Raw genomic sequence first — 11,377 nt, 5'->3', positions numbered from 1 at the left:
ACAACGACAACCAAAATACTAACTAACATTGTTTCATTCCTTACTTACCAAACAGCCCCCTACTCGGCCATATCCACAACATACAACATTCCACGAGTTTCATCCATTTTCTACTCATTACAACAACACATAAACATGTTGAATGCACTTAATCTCTTACTTTAACACAACACAACAATCAAATTACTAAATAATATTAAATCATCACTTCACTTCAACATAACACACATATTCGGCCAACATGCAATACTCATTTTTTCCATGTATTTCATTCATTCCTTCATGCTACAACATATACCATCGTCCGCAACACATAAGAGAAAGGATTAAGTCTTACCTTTCCACTTGTTCTTCAACTTTCCACTTGGCTTAAGGTTTATGAATTCCATACCAATGAGTGATTTCCTTGTTCCAACGAATCTTCCACGTTTAAGAGGACGTTCCAATTACTAGAAATGCAAGAGGAAAATAATTTTCGAACCATAATTGTCCAAGTTCCATGTTCGGCCACCATGGCCGAACTCTTCACCCTCTTTTTTTTTTTTTTCTTTGCTCTCTCTTTCTCCCACTCTCTTAATCTTAAAAGATGACCACACACACACGTATATATATAGCTATATAGGCATGTGAGGGGCACATGCCCCTCCCTTCATTCTTTAATCTTCTCTAGAATTTTCTTTTCTTTTCTTGACTTTTTTTTTTATTTTCTTCAAATTTCCAAAAGATGACTAATCCCCCCTTTTTTTTTTATTATTTTCGGCCAACATGGCCCTTTCTCAAAACATTTCTTAAGCACTCGTGAAATGACCATTTTGCCCCTCGACTTTTCTAAATATTACCATTTTGTCCCTGACCTTCCACATTATTTCCACGGCCCATTTTGCGAATTTCTCTTCTTGCCCCTAGCCTTTCTCGATATTTCCGTCCAATAATATTCATAAATAATATTCACAACCAACTCGTTCACTAAAATTATTTTAGAACATAGTCTTGTCCTTAACTTCTCGTCATTAACTCGGAATATTCAAATGTACAAAAATGCGAGGTGTAACAATATGATAGGCTTTCCTGGATTTTTTTGACTAAAGTATTAAGACAGTTTGGCTTTGGAGAGGTTCTCATTGATTTGGTATGGAGATTGCTCTCAAACAACTGGTACTCAATTTTAATCAATGGTCAAAGTCATGGTTTTTTCAGATCAAGCAGGGGGGTAAAGCAAGGTGATCCACTTTCTCCTACATTGTTCATTATAGCAGCAGAGGTCTTAACAAGGAGTCTAAATAAACTGCATGAGAAGCCAAGATTCATAGGCTATGGAATGCCAAAATGGAGTCCTCAAATCAATCATTTATCATATGCTGATGATACAATCTTATTCTGTTCTGGGGATGGATACTCATTGAAAAAAATGATGAGGAGGTTGAGGAAGTATGAGAAGGCCTCAGGACAATTGGTAAATCGATAAAAGCCGTTACTATGTTCATCATGAGGTATCTCGCGAGTTAATAGCGATTAAAAGATATACTAATATGAGAAATGGATCCTTTCCTTTCACATATTTAGGATGTCCGGTGTTTTATGGAAGAAGGAAGCGAGATATACTATGAGGATTTGATCAAAAAGTGATGAAAAGGATTATGTCTTGGCAAAACAAGATTTTTATCTTTTGGAGGTAGATATGTGTTGGTTAATCATGTGCCGCAAACCATGCAAGATATCTACTATCGGCCATGAATCCTCCTTCGGGGTGATAAAGCAACTCCATAGGATATTTGCTAAATTCTTTTGGAGTAATACCGTGGGGTGAAAAGCAAGCATTGGGTAGCATGGGACAAATTATGCTTACCAAAAGATGAAGGAGGGATAGGTCTTATATCACTAACTGATATCTCCAATGCATTATTTGCTAAGCTATGGGGGAATTTCAAATGTGGAAGAAGCTTATGGAGTAGCTACATGATTAACAAATGCCTAAGAAATGGCACCCTACTATGGCAGTAGATAGAGGAGGATGACACACTTGGAGGAAGATGGTGAACATAAGAGATGCGGTTGAGCCACAAATATTTTGGTATTTGAGAAATGGAACTTCAAGTTTCGGTATGAGAATTGGACAAGGCTTGGGGCACTATATTATATCATTCCCGATGCAGAGAAGAGGAGATAGAGGTTAGACAAACTTTGTAAAAATGGTCAATGGAACATGGAACTCTAATGATACTCTAGATCGGAATTGGCTCAAAGATATCAAGGATAATATCAAAGTTCCGATGGTGAAGAAGATGATGAACCTTGTTGGATGTTGGAAACAAATGGCAAATTTTCGCTAAATGTCAGAATTTCTCGAGCATAAAGAGAGCAAACAAACCAAAATATAGGCTCATGTGGGAGAAAGGGTTGCCAATAAAGATAAGTTTTTTCATGTGGAGGGTGTGGAAAGGAAGAATATCTATAGATGATATATTGAAAAGGATGATGATCAATATACCATCAAGATGCTGGTGCTATGTGGATCATAAGGAGGAAACTGTAGCTCACTTATTTCTAACATCTTCCATAGCTGCCAAGTTATGGAAGTTTTTTGCTTCTTGTGCAGGTATTCCTACTGATGGAGTTGGTCTACATCAAATGATCATAGCATGGTGGATCATTGAGCCAAAACCAAAATTGCAACCTATTTATAGAGCAATGCCAAGAAGGATCATATGGACATTATGGAAGAGAAGAAATTTCATTAAGCATGGAGGACGCTTACTTTCACGATTGAAACAACAAGTACAACTTATCCTACACCAACCTGGCAAGAAAGAGATTTCCATGGTTGCGGGTAATTTATCTAGTGAGTGAAACTATGCATCAAGATCTCGGAGATATAAACCAAGAGTTTATTATGCTAAGGTGCCATGTGGAGAATGCCACCTTTTAGGAGATTAAAGTGTAGTACGGATGGGGTACGCAGAGGCAATCCCGGTATCGTCACATGGATTTTGTATCGAGACAACATGGAGATTTGGTATGCGAAGCACAACAAATAGGAATAGCAACAAACATGGAAGCTGAAGTCAAGCCATAAAATGGTAATCGAAGTTCGCAAAGAACATAACATTCAACAAGTTCGACGGAGACCGATTCACTTGTCCTTCAAAACATCTTACAAGATACATGGATCACTCCATGGAACCGAGAAATCGATTGAAGAGATCAAGCAGACATGAGAACAAAGACATGCATTAATCATATCTTCGTGGGGAAGGCAACAAGCCGCGATTTTCTAGCAAACCAAGCTTTGATCATCCAGGATCAAAGTACATGATTTTCTACTCATGCCAGCAGAAAGAAGAAGAATTCTCAACATGGACAAATCACAACTTCCTCAACTGAGGATCAGAACAAGAAGGATTCAGAAACTTGACAATCAACAATGATACTACATCTATGGATAATCATGTGGTGTGTGCATAGATTTGAACTAGCATCAAGGCTAATACATCAAGATCACAAAGGGCATACTAGCTTAGGCATACAGGATAGAACTGGAGGACAGTTTTTTAGTTTTTGATATTAGCTAGTTCATATTTTAGACATGCTATAATAGACTATATTTTACATTATGCAATTATAAATAAAAGGTTCTAACAGGCCTGGCCTGTTAGACAAAAGTTTGATTAAAAAAAAAAAAAGTGACGTTGTCACTAGGGATATACCTGGTGTTTACTTTTATGCAACTTTAGAAGGGGATGAGTTTCGTCTGTATGTCCTATTTTGTTGAATGTTCGAAAAGGTGTTCCTTGAAAATAAGAGGTCGTACTAAAAGAAGTACATTGAATTGGGTTGACATTACGCCCATCAAACGACGGAATTTTGATTGATTTGTCATTTAGTTTCGTGCATTGCACTGCATGGTTTGTACGGGGATACAGGTAACAGACAAGGCTGAGTATGGGCATTGCGTTATCCGGCCTTGTGGCCGTGGAGTAGAGTACTTGAAGTACATATCTTATATAAATTGGAATCCGCGATCGAGGTTCGTTCCGGGGCGAAGTGGCAAAGACATCTGATAGTGTGTATGTACAGTGTGTTTAGGTCCTGCATCGCATTTGCATTGCACTATATCTCATGATTTTATGTTATATATGTGGGTACTACTGTCGTTAATATTGCTCGTTTATTTAATGCATGTTGTTGAAAGCCTGCTAGAGAGGGGGTTACACAAGGTAAGGGTAGTGTTGTTTGTCAGATAGTGATTTATTTTCTTGGATACGTTGTAGTATAGTAGTAATGTGAATAGTGAACTCTTTAATAACAAGCGTAAAAGTATAGCATACGGTGAGTGGTAGAGCAAGAGTTACTAGGTTGGACGAAGGTAGGGAATGGTTATGATTTAGCAGAATACCTTACATTTTGGTAACAAAAGAAGTGAGCTCCGAGGGTAGCAAGGCACGCGAGTAAGTGTTGTAGTAATTTTTGGTTAGAACTTTGAAGTTCGTTGAATTAACTGCTTATCCTTTTGACTTTATATCGTAATGCGTGAACTAATCTTAGTCGACCTATGATGCTTACCAGTACGTGTGGTGTACTAATACTACTCTTGCTACGCCCTTTTTGGGTGTAGATGTGTTGTAGGTTTTAGATGAAGTTTCGCCGCATAGGTCTTCCGGATATTCTCCTATAGCTTCGCCTATCTCACTCCCGGCGGAGGCTGTGTCATTTATTTTGTTTTCTTGTATTATAGGAGCTCTTATACCCGTCTAGACTAGATCCCGGGGTTTTTATTGCGGATTTATTTATATTGAAACGAGTCTGTAATAAATGTCTAGTTTAAATTTTATTATTTTTAAGGATGATTGTCATATGCTTTTAAGTGTTAGGTTTTATTGGTAAGGGTTTGCCAACTAGTTTTGCCATATAGTAGGTGCCTGCACGACCCATGGGTTAGGTGATAGTTGGTATCAGACCCTAGGTTACCGATCTCATGAGTACAAGAGCAAATGTCTAGTACAGTCTTGCGGAATGGTACGATGATGTCCGTACCCGTCAGCAAGAAGCTATAGGACATCTAGAAGTTTCCCTTCATTCATTCCATCGTGCTACCCCAATACGTCGTCCCCTAGTTGGATCCAATTGGTATCTGGTCGATTCCAAATGGTATCTTGACGGGCTAATTGGTATCTGTCGATTCCAATTGGTGTTTCTCTATTTCGATTCAAGGAAGACCTTCTATAAGGAGGTGCGTAATTAATTGTGTGACCAAGTAAAAGTTCCGTAGTAATGTTTGTGTGGTAGACTAGGTGATTATTCTGGGACCATTAGCGAAGTTAATAGCGCATTCCTACTTACGTGCTAAGCGATTAAGTAAACCCCTACGCGATATGAGCAGAAATACCAGAAAAACAAAAGTTTCGCCATCGCACCGTAGGGGACCGCTACAACGAAAACGCCATAGCGGTTCAAGGACCGCTACAGTGCCCAAGGACCGCTGCCGGGCCCAAGATTTCTCCAGACAACATAGTGGCGTTCCTACCACCGCCAGGGTGGGTACACGTTGCGGCGGTCGAGTGACCGCCACAACGGTACCCTCTGACCAGTAGCCTCCTCCTTCCATCCCCTGTTTTGCCAAGTTGTGTAGTCCATCAACAAAACCAGAATAAATCAGTTTCCAAAAGCAGACACGTACATAGAAACATCAGCCCAACACGGGCAAATACTAACCAAAGCAGATAAAAAAAAGGGGGGGGGGGAGGGGGGGACGGGGGAGGAATCTCTAAGCCACTCCTCGGCTAGTAACCTCAGTGCCACCATCCTCCGAGTCACTAGAATGCTCGCAGCCAAGTCCCGACTCGCTGAGAAAAGAGAACTGGGAGGCATCTCGGGTAGTCACCTTCAGGACTAAGGCCTTCAGGAGATTCTTCACACCGTTCCACATCTTCACTAATAGCTTATCCCTAGCCCAGCTCTTCTTCTTCTCCTTTCCCAAATCTTCACGAAGATCCACATGAGCTTGAGCCAGAGATCCATAAGTGCCCTGTAAGGCATCAACGGCCTCTCCCATCTTAGTCTGGGTCTCCATGTAAGCCTTCATGTGCTCAATCGTAAAGTAGCCAGTACCCGCAGCGCTGCTAGACGACCCGACCTCTATGGAAGGCCGTGCAAATCCCATCATGGCCGCCCTCACCGCAGCCATATCAGCCTCCATGCGCTCTAAAGTACCCGGGGTCTGTGACTGACCACTCCCATCTGGTGGACCACCGCTGTCCTCACTGTCATCTGAGCCCGTCCTTTTTCTCTTGCCCCTACCCTGTGACCCCTTGACCTTCAGTGGGTCAAAAGCAACATCGGACTCCACAATACGGTCCCCAGGCTCCGTAGGCACCCTGGCATTACGGCAGAGATGGGTAATCACGGAGGGAAACATCAAGCTCGGGCCAGCATTAGCCATAAAACCCTGCCACTCTTCGATCACCTCAATACCCACATGCACGGGCACACCATCCAGAATGCAAGCCACCACGAGGTCCCGTGGGTAAGTGACATCAATAATATTGCTCGAGGGGCGAGCCCACCGGGCAACGGGGCTTAGCCACCTCTAGGCCTCAGTAGTAAAGTGTCGGCTCTTTATAGCCAATCGCGAGACCACCCAAGTAGCCTTGTTTCTCTTCGATTCTCGCACCAACATCCTTACCAGCCACGGTCCATTATCGTCAACATCCTTGGCCCGAAACTCATCCCCCCGTGCGGGTTGGGCGGCATGCCCCGTGTCTGGCAGCTGATGGCCTCGGCACTCACCGTCACCGCAACTCCCCGAATAGTAACCGCGGCGGTGACGCCTAATCCACAATGGGGAGCATAGCATAAAAGTCCCCGACCTGTGTGCTTGACATCACCGGCTCTCGCCTAATCGGCCCAACCAATACGGTGCAGGGTCTGGTAAAATTTTGGGGCCATTTTTTTGACCCGATCTATATCAAAAGCCCTCTCATGCAACAAATCCTTAGTCTGCTGCTCCATGAAATGCCGCTTGCAAGTGTTGTTGGGGAACCTAACGTATTCGAAAGGAGCCGGGGGTTGTTGTCCTCCTTGTTATTGCTGTTAATCCACCATGTTTGAGTGAGAGAGTTAACCTGCAAGGTGAAAAACGGAGTTAGAGTTGTGAGACGTAAAGAATTAACGAGGATAGACCATGCATGAAATAGTAGAAAAGGCCAAAAATTCGATTCTCCGCCCGAAGGCCACCGCGGCGTGGTCCGGCACACGGGGCAGCCGGGCCGCCAGCGAGCCAAGGCGTCACTGTAGCGGGCTCGCTATGGCGAGCCTGTCACTGCTATAGCGGCCACCTCCCAGACCTGTTGGGCCGCACTGTTACACCTCGGAAAAACCCCGTTAGCGTACAGTGAGTAGACTAACTAAGGGCATGACGTATACGAGGATTGGACAAGTAAGGAATAGTCTTCAATGGTCCTAATTAAGATTTCCAAAGACATTCGAGTTAAGGAAAGAAAGTTGTTAAGGAAAGCGAGTTATAAGTCGTGTGTCGAGCAAATTATGAGCAGCAAATTAATGATGTTTTAATAATGTTTTGGAGAAGAGTTATAATGTCCCTTAGATTGCTAATGAAGTGATAAATAAGTGTTAAGAAGGTTCCATAAGGATTGGAGATCAAACGAGACGACGGGAACAACTTCGGTAGAACTGTGAGTTCTACGACCATGTTCCACGGACAGCACCATGATCCACAGACCGTGGATGGGTCCGTGGAACTGCCAGCAGAGATGGTGGCTGGCTGGTCATGAATCACGACCAGTTCCACGGACGACATTATGTTCCACGGACCGTGGAAGTCCCGACGGGCTGAACTTAGTTCAATTACATAAGGATGCTCCCATTCCATTTATTTCATTTTCCACACTTCTTCATCTCTCTCAAAACCTCTAGAACATTCAATACACTTCACCCACAAGAATTCAAGGAAAAATTGTGATCAACTTCATCAAACTAACAAGAATCAAGATTGTGAAACTCATTAAAGTCATCTAACCCAAGAGATTCCAAAAGAAGTGAATTAGGGTTTTTGATGTAAGAAGGGAATCTCCACTCAAAACTTATTCTACCATTATCTAAGGTAAGTTTTATGGTATTTTCATGATGTTTGAAGTATTGTAAAGTTGAAACACTTGAATTGTACAAGAATAGATGAAATGGGTCATAAATGTGGCAATAGTGTCATTGTTGAGTAGAAGTTTGGATTGAGCTTAGGATATTGATATGTTGAGATTGTAAATATGTTATAAATGATGTTTAGAACATGGAATGAGCATTATATGTGAAGAAACACGATAGTGAACTTTGGTCATGAATATGGAGAATTTGGAGTGAAATTTCTAAGCGTGGATAATGTGAATGGATGATGCTTATTGTTTATGATATTGTGATCGTTGTTATGAATGTTGAGGGTTGATATGAAATATGGAGGAAAGTAGTATAAACAAAGGAAATGCTGCCCAATTTTCTCTAGCTTTAGTAAGCACGTCTTTATAAATGTTTAGCTAATGTCGATACGAATCCTCTTGAAGGTAGAACGTGTGCGTTAGAGGAGAACGAGCAAGCAATCGAATAGTTAAATGACAAACGTATGTATGGCTAGTCCTTTCTTTCTAAGGAATGACTCTATGGTATGAATTCCCCTACCTTTCTATGACTTCTCTACATATATGTATGTATCGGAAATGATGAGTCTACGTTATAAAGAGCTCTCATGAGATAAGTTAAGAGGTATGTTATAAATAAGATAATGAACCCAAGTCGAGAAATCTTAAAACTTAGGATACCATGTTTCTACAAGCTAATGACCTTCATACGATTCCTTGCCATTATTCATTGTTGCTTGACCCATCTTATGATGTTAGTCTCTTTCCTTTCAAGGCATGATTTTTCTCCTCCTCCAGGAATTTCCTAAATACCGAAGAACTAGGAGTCTACGTTCATGAGTAGCCGTACGAGATAAAGACAAGAGATATATTATGAGCACTATAGTAATGACGATGAGTCTACGACTATAAGGAGCTACGCATGTATAAGATAAAGAAGAGAGATAAGGCACGGGCATGATAATTGATAATGATGAGCTTAAGTCTAAGGACCCTAGAGTTCATGATATGATGCCTCTACGAAGTGAATAATGTTGACTATGATTCCTTGATGTTTTCCTTATGTGTACTCACCTTAAAGTGTTAGTCCCTCCAAGGTGAGATATAACGTTTATGATTACTCCATAACATAATCGGGGGTTCACGACCTTATGTCACCCCGATATAGATATAGTCGTCTTCAAGTCCTGATGTATGTTTTGATGATATTTATATATATGTATATATATGTGTAATGATGCCAAGATATGATAAAGCCATGATATGCTTATAAGATAATTAATAATCATAAGTCTATGATATGTATGATGATGTTTAGCTTATAATATACCTATGAAATGTATGATGATGTGATTCCACCGCGTCCAATTGGCCGGACACGATCACCACTAGTGGGCTGCGTGCGACTACACGGTGCCTAGAAGGCCGGACATGACCACCACTAGTGGGCTGCATTTGAGGGTTGCTGCTATGATTCCACCGCACCCAGAAGGCCGGACACGATCACCACGAGTGGGCTGCGTGCGACTACACCATGCCTAGAGGGCTGAACATGACCACCACTGGTGGGCTACATTTGATGGTTACTCGGACGCGGGTTAATGATGATAATGTATGTATGATATAATGATGTATGTATGATTTGACGATGTATGTAGGATACGACGATGTTTGTATGACATGATGATGCATGTATGATATGACGATGTGTGTACGATATGATAAGGTATGTATGATAAGATGATGTATACGCTATGGTAGCTCATATGATATGCTACGTGTAATACATGTATAAAATGTACCCATTCGAAGGTCATGTCCTCATCCTATGTCTTATGACTTCTTTATTATATTCATTTCATTCATGCCTTACATACTCAGTACAATGTTCGTATTGACGTCCTTTTTCTTTGCACGGTGTGTTCATGCCCACAGGTAGACAGGGAGACGGTGCAGAACCATAGGAGCTATCAGCAGATTTAGAGGAGCCCTCCTTTATTCCGGAGGTGCTATTTTGAAACAGTATTTTGTGTACATATATTTGGGGCACGACGGGGTCCTGTCCCGTCCATATGTCTAGTACTCTAGTAGAGGCTCGTAGATACGTATGTGTGGGTAGTATGGTCTCACAAGTTTCTCATATGTATACACACGTATGTATATTATTATTTTGATAGCCTAAAGGGCTGATGTTTATGAGGTAAATATGTTTTAAATAAAATTCGTTTTCTATGATTATGAATGATGAGAATATGAATGAAGGCAGGATAAGTAATAGAATGAGTGGTGCTCGCGTGGTTAGCCCCGGCACCGTGCATGGCCTTAGTCGGGTCGTGACAAAAGTGGTATCGCAGCAGCTTCGGGCCCTAGGAAGTGTCTACGAGTCGTGTCTAGTAGAGTCTTGTTTATGGTGTGTTGCGCGTCACGCTAATAAACAAGAGGCTACAGGGCATTTAGGAAAGATGACCATCTTTCTTCTTATGAGATCGTGCGATAGAGCCATGTTATAAGATTTTTCCCTCCCTAATGGTGCGTTTATGATTTCAATAAAGTCAATGAAAGGAAAAGCTACTACAGCCCAGAAGGGCAAAGCAGTGATTGCAGAAGGGCTGGAACGGGAGCCATCTACGGATATAGAGGAGAGTGAACCCTAAAACAAGGCCCTATCTCGGTTTTCGCGTACCCTGCCCACTTTAGAGGATCAGAGGGAAGCCCTAATTTTAGCTCCCGCACCCCTAGTCCCTTCCCCAGACACCTCGGGCCAAGAGATGAGACAGGCCATTCTTCTATTGACTCAGTTAGTAGCCGCTCAAGCTCAGCAGTAGGATGTGGGCCACGATAACCGGGGTCGGAGAAAAAGAGTTAATTCTTTAGGGTTTGATCATGAGTTTAGGGGCGCTCTGATGTGCCGTGAAATTATGGCACATTCGACACTTTTTGGCTATAAGTTTTACTTGTTTTTGAGCAAGTCTGGGTCGTTTGGATGTGTTTGTGACATGTTGCAGATGTTTAATGTGATTCGGGAGCAAGTCGTGAAATGGAGTGAAAAAGAGGTTCGCAGAAAGAAATTTATCAAGACGAGTAGTTATACGGAGGAACATACGGACCGTATAATATTCACGCGTCCGTAAATTCCATCGTGAATGGTCACCGTAACGGGTCCTTGTAAGGAGCGGATGTCCGGCCGTAGTACGACCGTATAATATTTACGGTCCGTAAAATCCACCGTATATTGG

The sequence above is a fragment of the Lycium ferocissimum genome, chromosome 6 (genome assembly GCF_029784015.1).
Source record: "Lycium ferocissimum isolate CSIRO_LF1 chromosome 6, AGI_CSIRO_Lferr_CH_V1, whole genome shotgun sequence".
NCBI classification, from domain to species: Eukaryota; Viridiplantae; Streptophyta; class Magnoliopsida; order Solanales; family Solanaceae; genus Lycium; species Lycium ferocissimum.
This window is presented reverse-complemented; position numbering follows the sequence as displayed.